The sequence below is a fragment of the Podarcis gaigeae genome (assembly GCF_964106915.1).
Source record: "Podarcis gaigeae genome assembly, chromosome: 7".
Classification (NCBI taxonomy): Eukaryota; Metazoa; Chordata; class Lepidosauria; order Squamata; family Lacertidae; genus Podarcis; species Podarcis gaigeae.
The window spans coordinates 16451108-16478159 of NC_139683.1; the positions used below are offsets into that span (position 1 = coordinate 16451108).

Consider the following 27052-nt stretch of genomic DNA (forward strand, 5'->3'; position numbering starts at 1 on the left):
TTAATGGATTGACCTAACAAATTAAGAGAATAATATTGTGTTGTTGTTGTTTAGTCATTTAGTCGTGTCCTACTCTTTGTGACCCCATGGACCAGAGCACGCCAGGCACTCCTGTCTTCCACTGCCTCCTGCAGTTTGGTCAAACTCATGCTGGTAGCTTCGCGAACACTGTCCAACCATCTCGTCCTCTGCCGTCCTCTTCTCCTTGTGCCCTCAATCTTTCCCAACATCAGGGTCTTTTCCAGGGAGTCTTCTCTTCTCATGAGGTGGCCAGAGTATTGGACCCTCAGCTTCAGGATCTGTCCTTCCAGTGAGCGCTCAAGGCTGATTTCCTTCAGAATGGATAGGTTGGATCTTCTTGCAGTCCATGGGACTCTCAAGAGTTTCCTCCAGCACCACAATTCAAAAGCATCAATTCTTTGGCGATCAGCCTTCTTTATGGTCCAGCTCTCACTTCAATACATCACTACTGGGAAGACCATAGCTTTAACTATACGGACCTTTGTTGGCAAGGTGATCCTACTGAAAAATCTGTGTGTCTGGCCTTCCTGCTTGCACAGACGACTGTTGCAACCATCATCTCCCCCAAGCGGTGGAGCCTACAGCTGTTGAAACAAGCAAGGCCCCTTTAAAAATAAGAGCTCAGTCGGTACAGCATGAGACTGTTAACCTCAGGGTTGCAGGTTTGAGCCCCATGCTGGGCAAAAGAGTCCTGCATTGCAGGGGGTTGAACTATATGTCCCTTGCGGTCCCTTCCAACTCTACAATTCTATGATTCTACTTGGAGGATGGAGCTAACCACCCAGACTCAGCCTGTAGTTAATTGTTGCTTAAGCAGCATCCTAAACCAACGCCAGTCTGAGTCCCACGTAGACTTGCCCATCCCAAATGCCTCACCTGCCTACTAGGAACATCACCTGAAGTAGAACAACAGCTGAGGCACAGCTACAGTGGTACCTCGGGTTAAGAACTTGATTCGTTCCAGAGGTCCGTCCTTAACCTGAAACTGTTCTTAACCTGAAGCACCACTTTAGCTAATGGGGCCTTCTCCTGTCATGCTGCCGGAGCACAATTTCTGTTCTCATCCTAAAGCAAAGTTCTTAAACCGAGGCACTATTTCTGGGTTAGCGGAGGCTGTAACCTGAAGCGTATGTAACCCGAGGTACCACTGTACTAGCCATTGAAGCACCTTTTTTTGGTTTTATCCAATGGGTTGCAGTACATTCCAAAGGTTAGCTAAACTTGTAAATAAGCCTCATTTCACTATGCAGGTTAGGTAAATGATCCATGCAGTCATTTCTGCAGACGGTGGGTCAATTCCCACTACTTGTAGCTACAGTTTGCACCAGCGTAGCTTGGAATCCTTGGCTTTATTGAGAAGATGTAAGTAGAGAATGAGATATAAAACATGGATGATTATGATTGAAGTACATTCTCCCCCAGGGGATCGTGTCACAACTGATGGTTTCATTTTTTTGTGTGTCTCTTTAATGAAAATTCACTCTGCTGGATATTTAGCTAGCCCAAGGAAACTTTTCCATTTGTTATTTATGATGTGTAGAGTTTCTCTTCTGTAGGCTGAAGACGCTATATTTTAGAACGAACCAGGATGCAGATTACTTCTCACTTGACTCTTCTTATTCAATTACTACCTTTTCTCTCCCCCTGTTCCACTTGGCTAGGCAACTGCCCCATTACTTTTAGCAACCATATGCAAGCTATTATTCATGCTAAATGACCAATAGGGGGTTTTTTTAATGTATGAAAAAGTCTGGCTTTTTTCATTTATTTTTAATTTGCTATCAACTCTGTTGCTGTAACTGATCATCTGACTGTCCAGTTACAAACTTGAATATTTCCGTCTTTACAGCACGAGGTGTAAATTCCAGCTAATATCTATTCCAGTACGTGTTTCCTGTTTCCTCTTGAGCTTAAAGAGATTTCCCATCCTTTGCTTATTTATTCCGTGCCTCGGCCTTCCAGTAACAAGAGTTCTCTGGGCAGTGTGCAAAATAAAAATAAATTGCAAATACAGTACAGTTGCAAATTAAGAAGCATCAGATAAGGCAGTTAGAACTTGAGAGCAGATCACTTGATCAAGTGATCAATATATATATTTTTTAAAATAAAGCTATGATACATTATAGAGCAGAGCAGGAATGGAGAACCTGTGACCGCGGATAGTTCAGTTGGTTAGGGCGTAGTGCTGACAATGTCAAGGTCATAGAATCGATCCCCATACAGGACAACAGCATATTCCTGCATTGCAGGGGGTTGGACTAGATGATCCTTGGGGCCCCTTCCAGGTCTACACTTCGATGATTCTATTATTCTCTTGGTCTTTGCATGGCTCCATCAGCATTGCCAAAGACATGGACGGATGAGACTTGCCCAGCAACATCCAGTGGGCTGGAGGTTCCCCATCCTTGGAACAGGACGTTGGAAAACAAGTCCAGCAATCACACTATAAATCACAACACTGTGTGAAATTGTAAAGGTCTGGCCAGATAAAATGGTTTTTGCCTAGCATCGAAAATATATTAAAGCAGGTGCCAAAGTGTGCTTTTTTGGGGGAAGGCACACCAACCTTAGTTGGTAAAAGCCACAGCAGCCACTTATGTCTCAGGTGACCAAGATGGATTGCCCCAAAACTTTGAATCTTACTCCAGAGGATCCTTTATGGAAAGTGCAGTCCTCTCCAGAACAGGCTGAACACATATCCAACCTGTCTGTTGCTTCCCTAGATCCTTCTGCTTTTGGACAGATACCTCAGCCTTTTTGGACCCTCTTGCACTCATATGCTGGTTGTCTACTGTGAGAACAAGATGGTGGACTAGGTGGGCCTTCGGCCTGATCCAGCAGGACTCGTATTATGTTCTTATAATAACCCCATTCTGGATAGCCTTGGGGTTTGGAGATGAATTTCCCATGTTCTGGGTCCACTGCCTGCTTGTGCCAGTTTTCAGTCATGTTGAAGATTTCATTTTTAAAGCAACAATCTAATATTTTTTATGAAACAATTCCATTGCCATTTTTATTAGGTGACAGGGGAAGATTTAGATAAGAATGGGTCTATACTAGGCAGTGACTTGCTGGTTGGTATTCTGTAACATTTAGACTAGCATTTTAATAACTGGGATCTCCACACATTGATCTGTTTTCTGTTGAGCTAGAATATGGTGGAAATGGCCTTACCTTTACAAAGAAGCAAACACTCCTTAACAGAACCTTATTGGAGGTTTCATAGAATCATAGAATCTTAAATTTGGATTCTCAAGGGTCATCTTGTCCAACCCTCTACAATGCAAGAATCTCAGGGAAGCATCCATGACAGAACCTCTGCTTGAAAACCTCCAAGGAAGGAGAGTCCACAACCTCCTGAGGAAGACCGTTCCACTGTCGAACAGCTCTTACTCTCAGAATCGTCCTTCCTGGTGTTCAGTCAGAATCCCCTTACTTGTAACTTGAAGCTATTGGTTCAGGTCCCACCCTTCAGAGCAGGAGAAAACAGGCTTGCTCCATCTTCCATATCCTTGAGATATTTGAAGATGGCTGACGTATCTCCCCTCAGTTTCCTCTTTTCCAGGTTCCTTATTGGAATTCAGGTCTCAAACCAATGGCTTCAAGTTACAAGCAAAGAGATTCTGACTAAACATCAGGAGGATCTTTCTGACAGTAAGAGTTATTTGACAGTGGAACAGACTCCCTCAGGAGGTTGTGGACTCTCCTTCTTTGGAGGAGGAGGAGGAAGAGGAGGAGGAAGAAGAAGAAGGAGGAGGAGGAGGAGAAGGAGGAGGAGAAGAGTTTGGATTTGATATCCTGCTTTATCACTACCCTAAGGAGTCCCAAAGCATCTAACTTTCTCCTTTCGCTTCCTCCCCCACAACAAGCACTCTGTGAGGTGAGTGGGGCTGAGAGACTTCAAAGAAGTGTGACTAGCCCAAGGTCACCCCGCAGCTACATATGGAGGAGCGGGGAATCAAACCCTGTTCACCAAGTTACGAGTCCACCGCTCTTAACCAATACACCACACTGACTCTCTTGGAGGTTTTTAAGGAGAGGTTGGATGGCCATCTGTCATGGATGCTTTCGTTGCTGCATTGGACTAGATGACCCTTGTGGGTAACTTTCAACCCTAAAATTCTGTGTTTCTGTGATTCCCATAGTCATGTCTTGTTCCAGTTATTTCCTATGGTCTGGCTTGTTGACAGCCAGCGCTGGAAGCCAATCACTAACAGTGAAATGACTCTTACTGCGTTGTACGGGCACGCTGCGCTTAGTGACGGCTGTGAGTGAGGTATTGTGCTGGTACTCTGTACTTGTCTGTTTCTGCCTGCTTTCATTAATGCACTTGGCCCAAGTACTCCCGCTTCCCTGGAATGGAGTCTGACAGTGCCATTTACTTTCCAAGTGCTGCTGATGCAATCTTACCCACTAAGATGCAGAGAATCATCAATCACTGCAGGGGAGCATTTGCCACAGCAGTTGCCACAGCAAACAAGAGAGGGGAGCCAGAGGGAGCTGGCATGAACGAGATCTGCCTGCTGGGCCTAATGGTGTTGCCACAGAAGAACAAGGCAGACACGCCCTTGCCTGGCCTACTGCAGGCATTGATTGATTGCCATTATTTGGAAGACTAAATGCCCCCAGCTATGCACATGGGGAAATGCTCCTGTTGTTAGGTGTGGGACACATAGGCGGTAAGCACAACACATCACAACAAAGGTCTCTGTGGTTCGAATATAGTGGACTGCAGTTCCCATCATCTCTGACCATTGACCATGCTTGGTTCAGGTTGATGCAAGTCGGAGTCCTTCAATACCTGGAGCACAGGGTCTCCATCCCTGATCTGTCTACTCCAGTACCCTGCTTTCCCCTGTGGCTAGCAAGATACTTCTGGAAAGACCACAAAGGTCTTGCTTTGTTACTGATATACAGCAGCACTTCTTCCAGACCTGGAGATAGGAACTGGGGTATGGAACTGAGTGCCCTTCAGATGTTGTTGGACTCCAACTCCCATCAGCTTGGCCCAGCACAGGCAATAGACAGAGTGGATGGGAACTGCATTACAACAACATTTGGCAGAAGGTAAAGGGACCCCTGACTATTAGGTCCAGTCGTGGCCGACTCTGGAGTTACGGCGCTCATCTCGCTTTATTGGCCGAGGGAGCCGGCGTACAGCTTCCGCGTCATGTGGCCAGCATGACTAAGCCGCTTCTGGCAAACCAGAGCAGCGCACAGAAACGCCGTTTACCTTCCCGCCGGAGCGGTACCTATTTATCTACTTGCACTTTAACGTGCTTTCGAACTGCTAGGTTGGCAGGAGCAGGGACCGAGCAAGGGGAGCTCACCCCGTCGTGGGGATTTGAACCGCCGACCTTCTGATCTGCAAGTCCTAGGCTCTGTGGTTTAACCCACAGCGCCACCCCCGTCCTGTGCATTTACATAGTAACTGCCTAATAGACCTCTATGAATTTGTCTCATCCCCATCTAATCTAAGTGAGCAGCCATCACCACATCTTCAGGCAATGGAGACCTTAAATTAATTCTGTGCTACGTACCTTATTTTCACTGCCCTGAATCTGTTGCTGGGTGACCCCGAGTTCTAACAAAAAAAGCAAAGGGTCTCCATCCGCTTTGCTCACATTGTGCATCATTTTATAAGCCGGTTCCGTAATAGGCCGATTCCTTCACAAGTTTACTTCAGTTCAGTATGGTTTGCACCCGTGTAATTGGGCGTAGCGCTGCAACCTCCACCATCTTTCCCCCTAAACTTAAGATGCCTCAAATACTTTAGCCCAGATATGGGGAAACTATACCCCCCCCAAAAAAAAATGTTTGTTGGACTCCAACTCATATGATCCCTAACCATTAGCCATGTTGGCTGGGTCTGTTGGGAGATGGAGTCCAATAACATCAGGCTCCCCATCCCTGCTTTAGGGATTTTTAAGATGTGGTGGAAAGTAGCATAATCAAATTAACCAATAATAATAATAATAATAATAATAATTTATTATTTATACCCCGCCCATCTGGCTGGGACTCCCCAGCCACTCTGGGCGGCTTCCATAAAAACCAAAAATACAGTAAAATATCACACGTTAAAAACTTCCCTGAACAGGGCTGCCTTAAGATGTCTTCTGAATGTCAGGTAGTTGTTTATCGCTTTGACATGCATGGACAATTCCATATATCTAGGGCCTTGCATATTTGCCGTAGTTGATTTAAAAAATATATATCTAGAAAGCCTGGATTCAGTGACCTGTACATGTTATGCCAGTAGAGAACATTTGCATAATTCATGCTACAGGGTTTTAAAGATCAGTTCACACAATTTTATTCTAGTTGTCGGAATGCCACTAAATCCCAACTGCTGTCATTGAAAATTCTCTTGAGCCACCTCTGCTGCTTCCGGAATTTTAGCAGATGTGGCCCACAAACATTCAAGTGTGTCTTGTGGGTGGGTGGGGAATGCTTTCTAAAAATTCTGAAATGAAAGCTTAGATTTTCAGGCAGCTGAATCCTAAACCCAAAACAGTTGTACCTTGGTTTTCAAAAAGCTTAGTTCTTGAATGTTTTGGCTCCTGAGCGCTGCAAACCTGGAAGTGAGTCTTCCGGTTTGCGAAGTATTTTTGGATGCCAAATGTCCAACGGGGCTTCCACAGCTTCCAATTGGCTGCAGGAGCTTCCCGCGGCCAATCAGAAGCTGCGCTTTGGTTTCTGAATGTTTTGGAAGTCGAATGGACTTTCGGAACAGATTCCGTTCGACTTATGAGGTATGACTGTATGATGATTTGTGTTTTCCTGTGCTGCTGTGGCATTGCAAGATAAACACAGCCTTGCATAAGCATGCCCATAGAATTTGTGATCACTTATCAGAAGGGTTTGAAAGCGCTCAGAGCTCTTCAGTATATATGTGTAACGATTCAGCGGCTGAAATCTCTTTTAAGAACAATATTAAATAACTATCAGGCCTCAATAGAGTGCTAAATTGGGTACCGGTTCACTGTGGACTTGTGACACCAAGAGACAGAATACAGGAGCCAGGAGGAAACGTGTCAACCGTGGACGTACAATGTGACACTTTAAAGAGTTGAATTATACAGCGTTAAGTATGTTTCTAGTTTAGCGATAAAGGATTACACTGGAATAAATGTAGAGGCCGTTGAGAATAAGTGTAAGAGAAGGGACCTCAAATTAATTGGTGTTGCAGAAAAGAACAGTTGACATTGAAGCAGCTAATAACTAATAATGGTAAGGACTTGTTGGGAAAGTTTCTTCCACCCTTGAAAAGTGGAGAGAAGCTGTACAGAATACTAAGATGTGTTTTCTATACAGTGGCCTCTTTTCCATTGCGAGGTGGAATCTTTGAAGTCTGAAATTAAAGCCTGATCCTGAGGAAGAGCTGGGCGGCAAGTTCCTCATGTATATGTGTACCTAACAGGCTCTTGCATCCATAATGTGCCACTTTGACAGTTGGCATGGTGATGGTCAATTGGGCCCACATTCCCACCGTTCATTTAAACCCTGTGATATGCTACGATATGAAAACAAATAATTCTGAAAACTGAATTCTGTTAAGGGTGCTGAGGGTTATTTGCCTTACAGAGCTACAGTTTCTGAAGTCCACGTGAAAAGGGATTGTGTGCCCTCTGACATGTCACAGAGGAAAACTGGGGTGCACGTTTTTGGGGACCTTGCTCCTGCATGAGTCACATGACCCATGTGAGAGCATGAACCCTCCCCCCAAAAAAATGCGTGTCTTTCAGAGTTGCAATATCTCAGGAGCCAGGTGACTCATGCAAGAACACGGGCCCCCAAAACAAGGTGTCCCGATTAAATCAGGGCAGTTGAGAAGTATGGGGTTCATAGTTAAGCAGCCCTATCAGGGCAGTAGGGGGTCTCCTCTCAGAATCTGTAACAGAATTACCATAATTCCTTGGGGGAATGAAGCCTAGGAGTTTGTGGGCCCGAGCTAGATCCTACTGTTTCTAATAATAATAATAATAATAATAATAATAATAATAATAATAATTTATTATTTATACCCTGCCCATCTGGCTGGGTTTCCCCAGCCACTCTGGGTGGCTTCTAACAAAATATTAAAATACAGTGGTCTGTTAAACATTAAAAGATTCCCTACCCAGGGCTGCCTTCAGATGACTTCTGAAAGTCTGGTAGTTGTTCTTCTCTTTGACATCTGGTGGAAGGGCATTCCACAGGGCGGGTGCCACTGCCGAGAAGGCCCTCTGCCTGGCTCCCTGTAACTTGGCTTCTCGCAGTGAGGGAACCGCCAGAAGGCCCTCGGCACTGAACCTCAGTGTCCGGGCAGAACGATGGGGGTGGAGACGCTCCTTCAGGTATACTGGGGTGAGGCTGTTTAGGGCTTTAAAGGTGAACACCAACACTTTGAATGTGCTCAGAAACGTACTGGGAGCCAATGTAGGTCTTTAAAAACAGGTGTTATGTGGTCTCGGCGGCCACCCGCAGTCACCAGTCTAGCTGTTGCATTCTGGATTAGTTGTAGTTGCAGTTTCCAGGACACCTTCAAAGGTAGCCGCACACAGAGCGCATTGCAGTATAAAGTGAGATCTCACCCTAGAGCTGGAGGGAGGGGGACCTTTTGGAACCTGAGGACTACCTTCCCTCACAACCAACCTGCTGGGTTCCAGTAATGGCGGTTGTGGCCAGACTCACACCTCTCACCCTCCAGGTAAACAAAAGCTGTTGTTATAACAGTTCAAGGGCACATATAATCCAGTGAAAGCCCACCTCAGAAGGCCTGCTCCCAAGTGCCCCTCACTCCAAAGTACAGCAGGGGGCACCAAGAGAGAGAGAGAGCCTGTTCTGTGTTGGGTGTCCTGTTTGCTGAATGCTTTCCTTAATGCAGGGCTTTAAATTCTGGGCTATAGCTGCCATCGTCCCTTACCATTGATCCTGTGGACTAGGACGGACGAGGCCATATCCTTGCTTTAAACCAATAGTATTTAACAGTTTCAAAGGTGGAACTGACCCACCTTTAGTCCAGCTGGGGTTTCACTTCTCAGTTTTCCAACCTATATTTACAGTGGTACCTCTGGTTATGTACTTAATTCGTTCCGGAGGTCCGTTTTTAACCTGAAACTGTTCTTAAGCTGAAGCACCACTTTAGCTAATGGGGCCTCCTGCTGCCGCTGCTGCACGATTTCTGTTCTGATCCTGAAGCAAAGTTCTTAACCCGAGGTACTATTTCTGGGTTAGCGGAGTCTGTAACCTGAAGCGTCCGTAACCTGATGCGTATGTAATCCGAGGTACCACTGTATACGGTAGCTTCATTGCAGTCTGCGGTCAGCTGCATCTCCCATCAGTTGAAAACCAGTCCTGTAAATCAGTCTTCCTGAACCTGATGCCCTCTGAATCCTTTCATAGAATCATAGAGTTGGAAGAGACCACAAGGGCCATCGAGTCCAACCCCCTGCCAAGCAGGAAACACCATCAGAGCACTCCTGACATATGGTTGTCAAGCCTCTGCTTAAAGACCTCCAAAGAAGGAGACTCCACCACACTCCTTGGCAGCAAATTCCACTGTCGAACAGCTCTTATTGTCAGGAAGTTCTTCCTAATGTTGAGGTGGAATCTTCTTTCTTGTAGTTTGGATCCATTGCTCCGTGTCCGCTTCTCTGGAGCAGCAGAAAACAACCTTTCTCCCTCCTCTATATGACATCCTTTTATATATTTGAACCTGGCTATCATATCACCCCTTAACCTCCTCTTCTCCAGGCTAAACATGCCCAGCTCCCTTAGCCGTTCCTCATAAGGCATCGTTTCCAGGCCTTTGACCATTTTGGTTGCCCTCCTCTGGACACGTTCCAGTTTGTCAGTGTCCTTCTTGAACTGTGGTGCCCAGAACTGGACACAGTACTCCAGGTGAGGTCTGACCAGAGCAGAATACAGTGGCACTATTACTTCCCTTGATCTAGATGCAATACTCCTATTGATGCAGCCCAGAATTGCATTGGCTTTTTTAGCTGCCGCGTCACACTGTTGGCTCATGTCAAGTTTGTGGTCAACCAAGACTCCTAGATCCTTTTCACATGTACTGCTCTCAAGCCAGGTGTCACCCATCTTGTATTTGTGCCTCTCATTTTTTTTGCCCAAGTGCAATACTTTCCTTTTGTCCCTGTTAAAGTTCATCTTGTTTGTTTTGGCCCAGTTCTCTAATCTGTCAAGGTCGTTTTGAGGTGTGATCCTGTCCTCTGGGGTGTTAGCCACCCCTCCCAGTTTGGTGTCATCTGCAAATTTGATCAGGATGCCCTTGAGTCCAATCCTTTGGACCATAACTCCCATCATCTTTCACCATTCACTACACTGGCTGGAGCTGATAGGAGGTACCCCTCCTCTTTAAACACACACACCTCTCTCACCTTTCACCTACTCTGAAGTATTTTAAGCCCCAGGCAAAGACTTTATTCCCTCTGTCTTCTTACCATTTTTCTAATATTTTAGACATGTTATTTTAGTCCCTCTGGAATTCTGATGGTGATTAGTATTACTTGCACGGTGGTCCCTGTTCTTAGAGGTTTGCAAAGATGCTGAAATCGTTTTCGTTAAGGGTTTCTGTTTTGTTTTTAAGGCCCTATTATGTACTGCATTTTGAATGTACCGTATTTTTCGCCCTATAGGACGCACTTTTCCCCCTCCAAAAATGAAGGGGAAATCTGGGTGCGTCCTATGGGGCGAATGCAGGCTTTCGCTGAAGCTTGGAGAGTGACAGGGGTCGTTGCGCACCGACTCCTCTCGCTCTCCAGGCTTCAAAAAGACATCCGCAGCCTAGGCAGCCCTGCGGGAGTTCCCCGCAGGGCTCCCCACACTGTGGATAGCAGCCTGCCGCCTGGCGCGCAGGGCACCCTGAAGCAGAGCGCCCCGTGCGCCGGACAGACATCCGCAGCATGGGGAGCCCTGCAGGAGTTCCCCGCAGGGCTCCCCACACTGCAGATAGCAGCCTGCCGCCCGGCGCACGGAGCACCCTGAAGCAGAGCGCGCCTCGCGCCGGGCAGACATCGGCCAGCCCCACAAGCTTGGGGGACAGCAGGGAGGCGCAGCGCCGCCATCCCGCTGTTCCTCGACCTGGTTTGGTTTCCCCAACCTACTTTGGGGGGGGGGGGGAATAAAGGAAAAAAGTTTTTCCTTCATTTCCCCCCCAAAAAACTAGGTGCGTCCTATGGGACGAAAAATACGGTAATTGGGTATTTTAATTCTTTTATGGTTTATTGTACATCATCACCTAGAGGCTTTCACACGAGGCGACAAATGAAACGAAATAAGTGCAGGGATGCCGTTCGCAGCCCCTGCACAGTTTGTGCCCTCGCATGTTCAGCTGAAAGCCTGAGCAGAAACATCTCCCTTGACCACTTGAGGTCTTAACTCATCTGGACGCCCAAGTCTCAGAGACCGGCTACCCCTGGGTTAGCAGATAAACCTTAGTCTGTGGGAAAGCAGGCTTTGTGGAGGAGACGAACATCTTGAGGGGAGATTGAGAGCAAGCAGGAATTGAGCTTACAGTTAAAGTGTAAGAAATGAAGAGGGAGTTTGGGGCATCAGATGGTAAGGAGTATGCAACGGAATAGAACAAGTAGTGGAAGAAAAATGTGGCACAGTGGTACCTCTTCCATAGCTGTCAACTTTCAGATTTGAAAATAAGGGAACAGCAGCCTCACCTGTCCCGGGGACAGTCTATGGGATATCTAACAATCCGGGATAGCAGCGGGAATTGATGCTGGAATAAGGGAATTTCCTGCAAAAAAAGGGGGGAGGTTGACAGCTATGACCTCTTCTTGTGTTCACCTCCGGTTACGTATCCTTCGGGATACACACACGGCAAACCCGGAAGTATTTTTCTGGGTTTCACCCCGCATGCGCAGAAGTGCTTTATTGTGCCATGTGCATGTGCAGAACAGCGACCTCCGGTTACCAAAACCTCGGGATCCAATCGGAGCGCCGGAACAGACTCCATCTGCAACCGGAGGTACCACTGTACAGGGTCAGCCCAAAGCATTTTGGCACCTGAGGTGCGCCCCAAAATGTTGTTCCCTTCACTGCCTTCTTATTGCTTACCAGGGCTATCACTCTCTTAGGAGAGTTGTAGGGTCTCCTTAAAGGGCCCGCAACTGATTCTGCAGTCCCATGGGGGAGGAGTTCAATTAATTTTGCATTTGAAGGCAAACCGAAGCACAGCCATCCTTCAAAATTCACACTTCTCCAGATTTTGCAATGCAGGCAACGTGTACAACAATGCATATATGAGAGTGCATCAACATGCATATATTGCCAAAAATAACACACACAAATCCATTATATCAGGGTGAATTGGGTATATTAGTTAAAACTGCATACAAATACATGTTTATTAGGAGAAATTCGCACTAAAATGCTAATGAATTTTCATGAGGATTTTCAGTTTATCTTAATGTGAATTGTTGGGGGAATGTGGGGAACTGAATTTCAGACAGATTTTCCCATCCCTAGTCACATTTTCCTGCGTGGCTGTGGAAAGGAGAAGCTGTAAGGGAGTCATCCTTAGAGTCTGGGAGCATTGGGAGAGCCACATCCTCAGACCAGGAAGGGTGACTGGTGAGTCACCAGACAGACACTGGGACCCTGAGGCAAGGAACTTGACACTTGGTGGCCGTGACTCACTGCACGAGTTCCTGGGAACTCTCAGCTTCCATGCAGTGAATCATTCATGTGCAGCCGTTCGCCATTTGGAACAGCATTTCCACTTAGTGCGCTTGTATGAGTTCAAGAATGCATGCTCAGAAGCCAAGGTACCTGGTCTCAGCCCCAGCTCAAAGCCAAGGGAGACAGAGGCGTCTGAGCAAGGCAGCAGTCCCTGCCCAAAACATCTGCGTATAGGAATTGCTCTCAAACTGCCTTCTCTCTACAACACCATGCACTAGGATGCAAGCGTAGGCTGTTGGAGTCGTTTAGTCGTGTCCGACTCTTCATGACCCCATAGACCAGAGCACGCCAGGCACTCTTGTCTTCCACTGCCTCCCGCAGTTTGGTCTGGTAGCTTCAAGAACACTGTCCAACCATCTCATCCTCTGTCGTCCCCTTCTCCTTGTGCCCTCAATCTTTCCCAACATCAGGGTCTTTTCCAGGGCGTCTTCTCTTCTCATGAGGTGGCCAAAGTATTGGAGCCTCAGCTTCAGGATCTGAACTTCCAGTGAACACTCAGGGCTGATTTCCTTCAGAATGGATAGGTTGGATCTTCTTGCATTCCATGGGACTCTCAAGAGTCTCCTCCAGCACCATAATTCAAAAGCATCAATTCTTCGGCGATCAGCCTTCGTTATGGTCCATCTCTCACTTCCAAACATCACTACTGGGAAAACCAGAGCTTTAACTATACGGACCTTTGTTGGCAAGGCGATATCTCTGCTTTTTATAGGCTGAGCTGGCAATAACTCTGAGCTTGTAGGTTTTCTCCTGTTAAGAGTCTGCCAGGCTCTTTCTGCCCACCGAGAGACTAGCCTTTTTGAAATCAAAAGTTGGCCATCCTAATGGAGATGCTGTCAAGTGGTCTCTGTGCATCCCACTGGCTCATGTGAGGACACATCTACAAAACGACATTGCTTGGGGTGTGTTTTGTAACAGGCTCTCCAGGATGTGGGAAGATGAGGAGGAAATACAAGTGAAGAAGGCCTCCACACCCCTTAGTCCTGAAGGTAGTCTTGGGCAGAGAGGACCTTCCACCCTGACTTCCCTACTATGCACCAAGACATGCCCACTGTGTCATCACTCATTATCCACAAGTTCCAGACTAGGACTCTGGTCATCCAGTTAAAGAAATCTTAGTGGTGGATCAAATGAGTTTTGCAATGCAAGCCTATGCCTTTTTAGGAATAAGTCACTTAATAGGAATAAGTCACTTAAGAATAAGTTACTCAGAGCTCAGTAGAGCCGTCTCAGTCCTATACATGTCTGCTAAGATGTAAACACAGAAGTAGGTCTCATTGAGTCTAATGAGGCTTACTTACAGGTAAGTGGGTCTAGAACTGCAGCCTTAATTACTTAAAGCAGCATAAACTTGCATATGACTAAAAGAAGTATGCAAAGTTTGATTTTAGATAGTGTGTTATGGTTGGCACGTCTTTCAATTTACTGGGCAAATATTTGTCAACTGACCAATCAATTGGCCATGTATTTGATGGCTGACAAATCTTATCAAACGTTCCATAAAGTCATGATGCTGATTAGCCTGCTGTTCCTTAGCAGAAGTGCCTTTTAAAGCTACTTCTTTTTTAAATTAGTTGCTGTTCCTTTGCTTTATTTCTGTTTTAATTTCCTTTTTTTAAATAACATGTAGGCTGGCCCTGGTGTTCTAGGATAAAAGCCAAGGAGAAGAATTGCTCAGTGAATCATTCATATTTATAGAAACCTTACCTAACATTCTTAAAAGTTATAATAATTTATGGGAGGGGATTAAAAAGTTTATGTTGTCTCCAAAAGCTACCTTATCTGTGTGTTGTTGGTTTTTTTTGCAATTAGCAAAAATTCATATAATAATTCATACTTTGATTTGTATGTTGCTTTTGCACAGAAATAATCACGTTCAAAGCAGCTTACAACAAAGAAAACTGAAATACATCTCAAAATCACCCACCACAAGAACAATTTCAAGATAAGATTAAAAAAAACAACAACCAATAACATAATAGCAAATGTAACAACACACAAGGAATGCGGGTGGCGCTGTGGGTTAAACCACTGGGCCTAGGACTTGCCAGTCAGAAGGTCGGCGGTTCGAATCCCCGTGACGGGGTGAGCTCCTGTTGCTCGGTCCCTGCTCCTGCCAACCTAGCAGTTCGAAAGCATGTCAGAATGCAAGTAGATAAATAGGTACCGCTCTGGCGGGAAGGTAAACGGCGATTCCGTGCGCTGCTCTGGTTCGCCAGAAGTGGCTTAGTCATGCTGGCCACATGACCCAGAAGTGTATGCCGGCTCCCTCGGCCAGTAAAGTGAGATGAGCACCACAACCCCAGAGTCGGTCACGACTGGACCTAATGGTCAGGGGTCCCTTTACCTTTACCTTTAACAACATGCAAAGAACATTTCAGTGCTATAAATACAGCAACATTCACATTAACAGCATCACATCTCCTGGCAATAGCAAAAATAGCAAGTGGTTCTGACAGTTTCACCTTGGTCCCGGAAACACCCCTCCCATGCTATTGCTCATAGAATCTCTCCTGCAGCAACTTGCAAACCTTGCAAAGAAAGTGTTGGGAAGCTGGAAACCTCTTTCCCATGCTGATGCTGCAGGCATGTTGATTGTTGAAGTATTTTTAATTGCAAGTTAATGCTTTCAAAATTACTGATTTTGCAACATTTGAACCTTCCCCCCTCCCCCATGACTCAAATGCCTCGCCCTCTGGTGTGTTGCGTGTCTTGGCTGGTGCCAAATTAGAACAGCCATTCTCTCCATTGTGAGAATAGGGAAGAGAAGGAAATGCCCCTTCTAAGATTTCTCCTGCGGTTGTTGCTAAGTACTTATATTTTTTAAAAAACAACAACAATTAACCTATTAAAAAAATAATTGCCTGGTAAATAAATAAAAAAAAATGCTTTCTGTCAGTTAAAAAAGCTTGCAAAAGGATGGTTAAGGGTGTGGTCCTAAGCTTCCAGGAAGGGCAGGCAGGCAGGCAGTCTGTTGGACGCTGCTGGTTTTCCTCTCCTCTTTCAAAGAAAGGGACAATCGTAGAACTGTAGGGTTGGAAAAGACCCTGTGGATCGTCTAGTAGCCCAACCCCCTCCCAATGGAGAAGTATGCAGCTATCCCATACGAGGATTGAACCTGCAATCTTGGCATCATCATCACCATACTCTCACCAATTGAGCTATCTAGGCTGAGAAGTCAGAGGGCTTTTCCACTGCAGCAACTGTTCTGGGGGGCATGTCTGGGGCAGATAGGGTTTGCTGGTTCCAAACCCTCTTGTCCCCCAGACATTTCTCTGGAATAGGAGGGGGGGGGGAGAGAGATTATGCCAGCCCTGGAATTGGCATGGTTATTTCCCCTTCCGTTGAGTGAAGGTAAAAAGCCCAAGTAAAATGGTTGAGTTCAATGGGGATGACTCCAAAATAAGTACATATAGACTGGAAACATACATAGGTTCCCATGCCTTATATCCAATTTGATCATTTGTCAGTCTTGCTTAAACAACTCAAAGTGTTGGTGTTGACCTTTAAAGCCCTAAACGGCCTCGGTCCAGTATATCTGAAGGAGCGTCTCCTCCCCCATCATTCAGCCCGGACACTGAGGTCCAGCGCCAAGGGCCTTCTGGCGGTTCCCTCGCTGCGAGTAGCCAAGTTACAGGGAACCAGGCAGAGGGCCTTCTCGGTAGTGACACCCGCCCTGTGGAACGCCCTCCCACCAGATGTCAAAGAGAACAACAACTACCAGACTTTTAGAAGACATCTGAAGGCAGCCCTGTTTAGGGAAGCTTTTAATGTTTGAAGCATTACTGTATTTTAATATTTTGTTGGAAGCCGCCCAGAGTGGCTGGGGAAACCCAGCCAGATGGGCTGGGTATAAATAATAAATTATTATTATTATTATCGTCAACACTGACTGGCAGCAGCTGCCCTGGATTTCTGGCCAAAGTCTTCCCAAACCCTAAATGGAGACATCAGTAATTGAGGGGGAGGGGGGCTTTTGCATGCAAAAAATGTGCAGGTATTTGCAGGAAGCAAATTGCTTTAAAAGGGCAAAGCAGAGTCAGGACTAGAAGGAGAGAGACAAGAAGAGGGAAATGGAGTTGTGTGGCTTTGGGATTCTGCTGCATAGTGTAGGTTTTATGATGCAATAGCCCTTTGATAGTTGTTGTTGTTGTTGTTGTTTAGTCGTTTAGTCGTGTCCGACTCTTCGTGACCCCATGGACCAGAGAACGCCAGGCACCTCTGTCCTCCACTGCCTCCCGCAGTTTGCTCAAACTCATGCTGGTAACCTTTGATAGTAGTCTATGCCAACCAGGATTCATTTAGACTATTACCGTAGAACTAGGAAGGAAAAGTACTGGGCAGGGATTTTATATATAATTATATGTGTAATAAACCACTTTTATATTTCATCAGCGGCAGCTAACTGAAAACACCCGTAAGCTCAGAACTAGCAATCTACTATTTTAAGATATCCCAGAGCAAGTTAATTTTAGAGTTAGTGCTTTGTAATTTTAACTAGAGCATTGCATCATTGGAGGATTTCACTTTTTTTTTTACAGCGTTTTAAGAAGGGAAACTTGTGATTATCTAGGGAGCAGAAAAATCTCCAATTTTTATGCATGTCCAACACCTGGAGGAGGATGGGGGTTCCAGCAGACAGCCATCACCTAGGGGGCAAATGAGCCCTATGTCTGACCCGGGTGAAGACGGAATCATCCAAAATGCATACTACATAGCAGCGGTTTTCATCCAGTGTGCCGTGACACCCTGGGTTGCCTTGAACGATGGTCGGGGGGTGCCATGGGCAACACTGGTCTCTGTCCCTCTTTCTTTCCTTCCCTCCCTCCTCTAATGCCCTCTTGCATCTCTGCCTCCCAAAGGCTTGCACAGCTGTTAGTTGCAGGAGCCCTGGCTACAAGCTCCCCAGGCCAATGGTGCCTCTGGGGCTGGCTGGGGAGGGTGTGCTTCCCAGGCCCCTGTGGGGCATTGTGAGGAGGAACCTCTCTTTGGGGCAGGGGGGCAGCTCAGAGAAACCTCTGCTATATAGTAGGGGTGGAGAACCAGGTGTTGCTGCACTGCAGTTCCCATCATCCCCCACCGCCGCCTATGCCAGCAAGGGTTTGTGGGAATGTTCAGGGAGGCAGGAGAGGATATATTGTTAAATGACAGTCTTCCTAACTTGCATTAGCAAATTCTATGTCTTAGCAGAGTTTAAACATTCCCCCTTAAACACAAAGTGGTTTGCTTGTTGCAGGCTCGTCTGAACCTCTCTATAGAAGATTCCTGGTAAGATCCCTTCTTGGCCCTCTTAAAAAGAATAGACACGACAATCTTATTAAAGTCAATATAAAAGTAGTTTACTCACATTCATTCAGTTCACAGTTAGATCTCTGAAGGCAGACTTAGGTTATAAAAGTATATATATATGTGGAACTATCCCATAAGGGAGTTAGTCCTAAGTGACTGCGGACAGGCACGTGTTTTCACATGTAGAAAAACAAAATGGAGAAGAGGATCAAAAGAAGGAGGTGTGCTCCCCTGTCCAGGTTAGGCCACGTTCATCTGTAGTCACATGCAGAGGAAGTTTGTCCCAGCTCAGGAGGAAACAAGAAGTTTTCTCCTAGCTGGTACAAAGCATTCCCTAGCATGTCCACTCTAGGAATGTTGTACTTGACTGCTATGTGTTTCACATCCCAGAAGGTTGATAGGTGTTGTAGTCCAACAACATATAGAGGGGCCACCACTGCTTACCTGTGCTGGGAAGTTGATCACAACTTCAGGGTTATAGCAAATCTCTTTAGAAACACTCCTAACATTTTAGAATTGGGATAGCTTTTCCGGAGAATGTCCCATCTGTCACAGCCACCCACCCTCTGCAAGAACTCACCATGATCTGAGTCGAAAGCATATAAGGAACGAAAGGGAAGAGTCACATCAACATTTAGGCTAACTAGACATTAGGCTTAAATCATAGCCATACTGGGGATTTACAGCCACTTTCAAATCTGGCTGGTTAAAGGAGTGTGCCAGGTGTGAGGCTATACTTCTAAATGCAGCCAAATTCAACTTGACATCATGTCTATAAAGCTAACTTAATCGCCTAGCCTGCTAACATATTTGGGTCTGCATGCCAAGTCTGATGACACAAAGTGCTGGAGTACAGTGCATCTTACACTTTTATTTCACTGACTAAAATCCTGTTGCTCTGGAGATTTTCTTTTCTTTTCGTGTTAGCCTGGCTGGGCTGTGCAGTCAGCAGCCCTTCAGAACATTTTAATTGCAAGGAGCTTGTGGAGGCATAAATAATCCCTCTCGTTTTATTCTCACAAGCTGGTGAACCAGGTTAGAAAAAGATAAAGAGCAGTTGGTCCAGGATTGCTCAGTGAACTTTGCGGCTAAATAGCAGGGCTGGTGGGAAACTTGAGACAGTACAGGTGTTGTTGGACTCCAACTCCCAGAATTCCTGACCACTGGCTATGCTGACTGGCGCTGATGGGAGTTGTAGGCCAACAACAGCTGGAGTGCCACATGTTCCCTGTCCTCGCTGTAGGAGAGCTTCTTTTGGGATGGTGCTGGTAGCAGGTGGCAAGACCATGGTGCAAACAGCGTGGTGTAGTGGTTAGAGTGTTGGGAGACCAGGGCTCAAATCCCCACTCAGTGGGTGATTTTGAGACAATCACTTATTCTCAGTCTAATCTACCTCGTGCGGTTGGTGTGAGGATAAAATGGGGAGGAGGCGTCAGGAACTGGTCAAGCATAGGTCTGCAATAAAAAAATGAAGCACCCAGTGTAAGTGAAGTCAACTCTTTATTCAAGAAACAAAAAACAGTCCTAGGGGTCACAGCAAGCCTTCCCAGTAGGTCTTTCTTCAATGAAGCAGTTGTGAGGATTGAAGCGCTCCGCCTTCCTACCATTCTCTAAGGCTCCTCCCTGGTTCCTTTCCCAGCAGCCTAAGGCTCTGTTGTCTTGTTTCTCATTGATCCTGCTTTATCTTTGTATTCTGGCCCCCTTCCTCTCCTGCCTCTTGAGTGTGGACTGCTCTCTGCCACAGCCTCTCCCTGCTCACTAAACCCTGTTGCCTCTTCAGCTTCCAACACCTCCTCCTCCACCCAGTCTGCTCCCTCTTCTCTCTCTAACCACTTAGCGTCGTTCCACCACCAGTCCTCAGGCTCTAAGCCTTCTTCCTGTGGGGGTTCCCCAGCAGGTGCCTTCCACCAGTCCTCTGCTGCATCCAGCCCATGACAGGAGGAGATATATGCCTTGGAGGAGGCATATTAATGCAATAAATAAATAAACAGATCCAGCCCTTTGTAGCCAAAGAGATTCAACAGGCAGCCTCCTTTGTAGGTAGGTGGCATGAGAATCCAAGAGTCTTTAAATTGGTTTCCTTCATTTTTCACACCACATCAGCAGTTCTTTCATGGCACACCAGCAACCCATGGTACCCAGCATGGAAATGACTAGCAGGATGTTCCCATTGCTCTTGCCCAGCCAGAGGGTTGCTGAACACATAAGGTTCAATTAGGCTTTCTGTTTAAATACTTCTGACTCCACTAGTGGGACGAAGTTGGGGAAAGAGGGTGAAATGGCAGTACAGTGGTACCTCTAGATGTGAACGGGATGTGTTCCGGAGCCCTGTTTGCATCCTGAAGCGAACGCAACCCATGTCTGCACGTGCACAGGTCGTGATTCGCTGCTTCCACACATGCACGTGACATCATTTTGAGTGTCTGCGCATGCGCGAGCGATGGAACCCGGAAGTAACATGCTCCGTTACTTCCAAATCGCCACGGAGTGTAACCTGAAAACGCTCAGCCTGAAGCACATTTATCCCTAGGTATGACTGTATGGGAGTTCTTGGGGTTTATGTATTTACATATTCCAACTTTTTGGAGCATGCAGTCAGGAACAAAGTTGGGTGAAGTTTATGCCAGTTAGAAATCTACACAGAAAAGCGACTGCAGGAAGCTAATTCTCAGGAACAGTGCAAATGTTTTCTCTCCCCCTGGAACAAATCACACATTTTAGATGACCCACAGTTTGAAAACCATGTTTCGAACAGGGAACTTTTTCTTCCCCTAAGCCTAGCAGTTTACCATTTATGCTGCCCTGCAGGTGGGAGATTGAATTCACTCTTGACTGAAGGAATGTGCGATTGGGACGGGCTGAGAATATCCTTGTTCCCAAATTCAGCCAGTCACTTGCTTCCCAGCTCCTTGTCACTGTAAAAACCATCTTGCCCAAGCACCTCACAATTCCAGGTTCTCCTACAGGGATAGGAAAAAAGAGTGGGCTGACAACTAAGAATACTCTGTGTGCTGCTTGTGAGCATCCCATAGTCTGCAATCCATACTCTAACCAGGGTGGACTTGCAGGATTCATACCATAATAAAATTGGAGGTGGGGGCAGAAGTTCATCCATTACTGAAATTGTATTGGATTATTATTATTTTTAAAGGAGATGAAGCATTTAATAAACCAATAGGCATCTGGTTAGTCACTGTATGAACTAGGATACTGGACTGTGTTTACCCTTTTCCTGGGCAGCAGGACCTTCGTATGTTCTTGTTTTCTGTAATTGCCAAAACACAGACAAACTCTGGACTTTGGGACTGCACATGCTCATCTCCTAGCTCCCATAAAAAGTGCTACTTCCACTGTCAGAGGAAGTATCCTGGGAGCCACAAGTGGGGAGAACACTGCTGCGGGCTTCCCATCTGGTTGGCCACTGTGAGAACAAGATGCTGAACAAGATAGTCCTTTTGGACTCACAGCTGTCCATGGAGGCACAGGTTAGTTCTGTGTCCAGGGCAGCTGTCTACCAGCTCCATCTGATATGCAGGCTGAGACCCTACCTGCCTGCAGACTGTCTTGCCAGAGTGGGGCATGCTTTGGTTATCTCCCGCTGGGACTACTGCAATGCACTCTACATGGGGCTACCTTTGAAGGTTACCTGGAAACTACAACTAATCCAGAATGCAGCAGCTAGACTGGTGACTGGGAGCGGCCACTGAGACCATATAACACCGGTCCTGAAAGACCTACATTGGCTCCTAGTACATTTCCGAGCACAATTCAAAGTGTTGGTGCTGACCTTGAAAGCCCTAAATGGCCTCGGCCCAGTATACCTGAAGGAGTGTCTCCACCCCCATCGTTCAACCCGGACACTGAGGTCCCGCCCCAAGGGCCTTCTGGCAGTTCCCTCACTGCAAGAAGCCAAGATGTCTTTTAAAAGTAGGATAGTTGTTTATATCCTTGACATCTGATGGGAGGGCTTTCCACAGGGTGGGCACCACTACTGAGAAGGCCTTCTGCCTGGTTCCCTGTAACCTCACTTCTTGCAGTGAGGAAACCACCAGAAGGCCCTTAGAGCTGGACCTCAGTGTCCAGGCTTAACAATGGGGGTGGAGACGCTCCTTCAGGTATACAGGACTGAGGCCGTTTAGGGCTTTCAAGGTCAGCACCAACACTTTGAATTGTGCTCGGAAACGTGCTGGGAGCCAATGCGGATCTCTCAGGACCGGTGTTATATGTTCCTGGTGGCCACTCCCAGTCACCAGTCTAGCTGCCACATTCTGGATTAATTGCAGTTTCCACCAGGGAATGGTATGCCAGAGATCTCTAGGCTGCCATGAAAAACCCCTTTTTGCGTTTGCCAGCACCATTAGAGAGAATGAGACAAGTGAGCTGATGTCGGGTGTCTTAAAAGGGCAGCAAATTTCTGGTTATTTCGTTTCTTTCTTGTCTCATTTTTACTGCCAAGGAGGGGAAGAGGGAGGCACTTGGGGGATTTTTCTGCCTCCCACGCCAAAATAATTTCACCCTATTTTGGAACTATGAACTTGATTTGGTGAGAGGGCATCATTTGCAGCTCCCATCTCAACAAACAAGCTATCTTGGGCCAGAGCTGTGTGCGATTGTATTTTCAGAACTTCTGGGGAGGCATCCTGGGTGCCGCCAGGACTGTCTGTGATCCCACCACCTTCTCCTGAGCTGCAGAGAAATCAAAATTTACATGCATCACATAAATCGCACCCTTTTGCTCTGCACAAACGCTGCTGGCATCCGATAACCCTTTGTAAGAATGCTAGTGTTTCTAAGGAGTAAGGGGAGAGTATTAGTCGATGGGAGAGGGCCGAAGTTCAGTGGCAGGGCTATGCAGGAGCTCCCAGGTGCAGTATCTGGCAGGGAATGGCCCTTCTCTGAAATCCTGGACAGTTGCTGCTGGTCAGTGTAGACAACATTGATCTACATGGACAATGGTCTGATTGACCTATAACACAGCTTCCTATGTTCCTATGCACATTTCCCAAAACGTTCCTTCCTTTTCCAGGTTGTAGTTTCACAAAACAGTGTAATAGGTCGCAACCGCGTCCGCTGGCAAGTCTGCAGTGCTTAACATCATGAGAGGGCCAACTATTTAAGCTTTCGGGTACATAATGTTCAATCCGGTGTCTGTCGTATGTGCTGTAAAATGAGCCAACACCCTGTGTGTATATGTGTGTGTGTGTGTGTGTGTGTGTGTGTGTTTAATATTCTAAAAGTGGTTCTGTTCCAGGAATTACTTAATCCAAATTTTGCTTTGTTTTCCCACCCCCTTTCCTTTTTCTCCCCCTCATGGCACTTTGAGCTTTGTTCGTTTTGGCTTTTCGGAGACGATTCTGGGATGGGAAGGAAGGGTTAGGTTCCACATTTGCTTGGAGGCAAGGAGTGCCTTTCTTCTTAGCTTTGGCAGAGGCACCAAGGAAAAGAGAGGAGCTTCTCAGAAAAGGGAAAGGCTTCTGTGTCTCTGAGGTTTACCCAGGCAAAGCAATTAGAGGATTAGAGCTATGAACTGGCCTAACTTCTGTTAGTACTTGTGCCCGGAGTTGGGAGTGGAGGGGTTAAATAAAGAACGCATGGTCCAAACCAGTTTCTAAAAGAAGATAACTGGTCACCTATGTTAAACCTCGCTTCCCTCCTTCAGAGAGAAGTCTTTTTACTGCTTCTGAGTTTCCATCTTTCTGGGAAATAAAAAAAAAAAATCTTAACGGTTTCATATTTAGAAATCCCAAAACATCCCAAACAGTTTGAGGAAGTATTTTAGCATTTGTAAATATGGGAATTTAACATTAGGTGAAAAGATTACCTGATGCAGATAATATAGAAAGAATGACAAATAATGTTGCTTTCCAGCTAAATGAAGAGCATTTTTTAAAACGGACAGAGTATGCGGGGAAATGTTTTAATATACTCATTTGGCCTTTATTGGCATAATTTAGACGATAAAAATCATAAAAGAGGAGAAAAATCCATAAACATTGGTAATCCAGACATATTAAACACATAAAATATATAAAAGACTCAGTAGCTACCATTAAGCAAAATCAAGTAGTTTTAGATTTGACTTTAATATACACTGAGTCTGCAACAAAATGTTGCAGAGTGGAGTGCTCCTTCTTTCAGGAAAACATTCCTCCCCAATGATTGTCTCCCTACCTACCTACCTACCCACCAGCCAGCTAGTATCCTGTGACCATGTTTGTCTTCAATGGACTGGGGTTTTTTTGCAGTGGAGGAGGCAGACGTCCCATGAGTGTTCTTTGTTAAAAAAAAAAGCGTATTTTAAGCTCTGTATAATGTGAGTAGTGGCGCTGTGGATTAAACCACTGAGCCTAGGACTTGCCGATCAGAAGGTTGGCGGTTCGAATCCCTGCGACGGGGTGAGCTCCCGTTGCTCGGTTCCTGCTCCTGTCAACCTAGCAGTTCAAAAGCATGTCAAAGTGCAAGTAGATAAATAGGTACCACTCCGGCGGGAAGGTAAACGGCGTTTCCATGAGCTGCTCTGGTTCGCCAGAAGCGGCTTAGTCATGCTGGCCACATGACCCGGAAGCTGTATGCCGGCTCCCTCGGCCAGTAAAGCGAGATGAGCACCACAACCCCAGAGTCGGCCACAACTGGACCTAATGGTCAGGGGTCCCTTTACCTTTACCTTTAAAGCCTGCTAATCCATCCCTCTGGTGCATTCATTATGCTGCGGGGAAAGGGGTTTCTTTCATGAAAAGAGAGAGGGGGCACTGATTTATGGAAGGTCCAGTCCAGCAAGAACTTCACCACACAATTCTGCTGATCACGCAGCTCAGCTGTCCTGCGTTGATTGCAGAGCTTCAGGCACCCTTCAGGCCGACTGGCGCGGCACCAGCTTCGCATTAGGGCTTTTATAAAGCACCTGGGATGCCTAGGCACTTTGCGAACATGAAATTAACAAGGCTGCACCTGCAGGGCTCACCATCAGAAAGAATATGGAGGAGGGGGAGGAGAGAGAATAATTGAAAGAGAAGATCACAAGCTTAGTAACAAAATTATCATCAGGCACAAGCAAACTGAAATAAACATGCCACCAAATACTCCAGCTGCTGTTGACTATAAAATGAGAACAAGGCAGGAAGGTGGGGAAATGATGCGACCAGAATTAATGGCAAGTCACTATGGTCTGGATGTGCTCCTCTGCTCTCTATACCAGGGGTCAGCAAACTTTTTCAGCAGGGGGCCGGTCCACTGTCCCTCAGACCTTGTAGGGGGCCGGAATATATTTTTGGGAGGGAAATGAGTGAATTCCTATGCCCCACAAATAACCCAGAGATGCACTTTAAATAAAAGCACACATTCTACACATGTAAAAACACCAGGCAGGCCCCATAAATAACCCAGAGAGGCATTTTAAATAAAAGGACACATTCTACTCATGTAAAAACACGCTGATTCCCGAACTGTCTGTGGGCTGGATTTAGAAGGCGATTGGGCAGGATCCGGGCCCCGGGCCTTAGTTTGCCTACCCCTGACCATTAGGTCCAGTCGTGACCGACTCTGGGGTTGCGGCGCTCATCTTGCTTTATTGGCCGAGGGAGCTGGTGTACAGTTTCCGGGTCATGTGGCCAGCGAACCAGAGCAGCGCACGGAAACGCCTTTTACCTTCCCGCTGGAGCGGTACCTATTTATCCACTTGCACTTTGACGTGCTTTCAAACTGCTAGGTGTGCAGGAACAGGGACCGAGCAACAGGAGCTCACCCCATCGCAGGGATTTGAACTGCCGACCTTCTGATCAGCAAGTCCTAGGCTCTGTGGTTTAACCCACAGCGCCACCTGCATCCCATATTCGCATATTTACGCCTGAATTTAGATGGAGGGAGTCCAGATCTTACAGCATGCTTGTCTCAAGTGGGGCTTGTTCCCACCATCAGCAGTGCAGCTCTGGAGTCCAAGGTATCTCTCCCAGCTTGCCTTCAGCCAGCCAGCCAAAATCCTTCATTCTGCCCTTTATTCAGTTATTTCAAGCCTCTTGTCACATGCCCCATACTCCTCCTGTGACATCATAGTCCAGTTACCCTGGCAACCTTCCAAATCTCCTGTCTTTCTGCACAGCTAAGTCAGGGCAAGGTGCAAGGACAGTTCTCTTGCCTTACCAATGGCCCTCAATGGCCCTGTATTGTTTCTTAATAGCCCTATCTTGGTCAGGTCCTTTTGCATAGGCTAGCCCAGGAATTCCTCTGCAGCTTATATTTCCCCTTCCCATCCCAAATAACCCAAATCCTACCGTTTTAGTAATTTCTAATTTCCTATAGCAATAATGACTGCACCCCTCTTTTAAATATGCTGGCTTCTTTCACAGAGGGAAATGGATTAAATATAAGAAAGATACTTAACCCTGTAGATCTGGTGTGAGTTCCTAGCCTATTTGAAGGCCCACTGAGGAGTCATATTTCAAGGCTCAAAGGATGTGGTACCAGTGGAACTCTTTAGCAGTGTATCAAGGATCCAAATTGGATAAGACCATCTTGTTCCCACAGCAGTGATTCTCGCCTACCTGCCTTTGAGCAAAGAGCGAATATCAATTGTAGCATGGCTTTGATCTCACTCAATTGCCGCTGCTGCAAAGGAGACTACAGGACACTTATTAGTGGATCCTGCATTGTAATTCAGACTGCAGCTGTCAAAATACATGAACAAAGTGTCTTTTGTGATGCATTTCCCTTGCTTTATTTGCTGTTACTCATTCAGATTTCAATAATTAATAACGAGCATTCCAGTCATTAGTATAAATTAGCCAGGTTCTACTGTATGAGCCACCCACAACTGTATCTTTTCTGTCTTTCTTTCCTGGAAAAGAATTATTTAGTAGTGTTTCGGAAATGCTTCCTCACTCATCATCACCCATTAATGTCGCTTCCAAACGATATGTCTAAATTCTTGGTTTAAAGGGGGGGGCCTTCAAGCTGAAGGAATAAATAAATAAGAATGATTGTTTGTTTGTTTGTTTATTTATTTTGCACAGGAAGTTGATTAGCCAAAAAATAGGAACTCCGAGTTCAAGTT

At 46.2% G+C, this 27052-nt stretch overlaps 1 protein-coding gene across 5 annotated transcripts in view; it reads left to right on the top strand.

The window, feature by feature from the left end:
• The window catches only part of SAMD12 (sterile alpha motif domain containing 12), a 212245-nt gene that overhangs the window by 167065 nt on the left and 18128 nt on the right, over positions 1-27052 (top strand). The window lies entirely within an intron of this gene.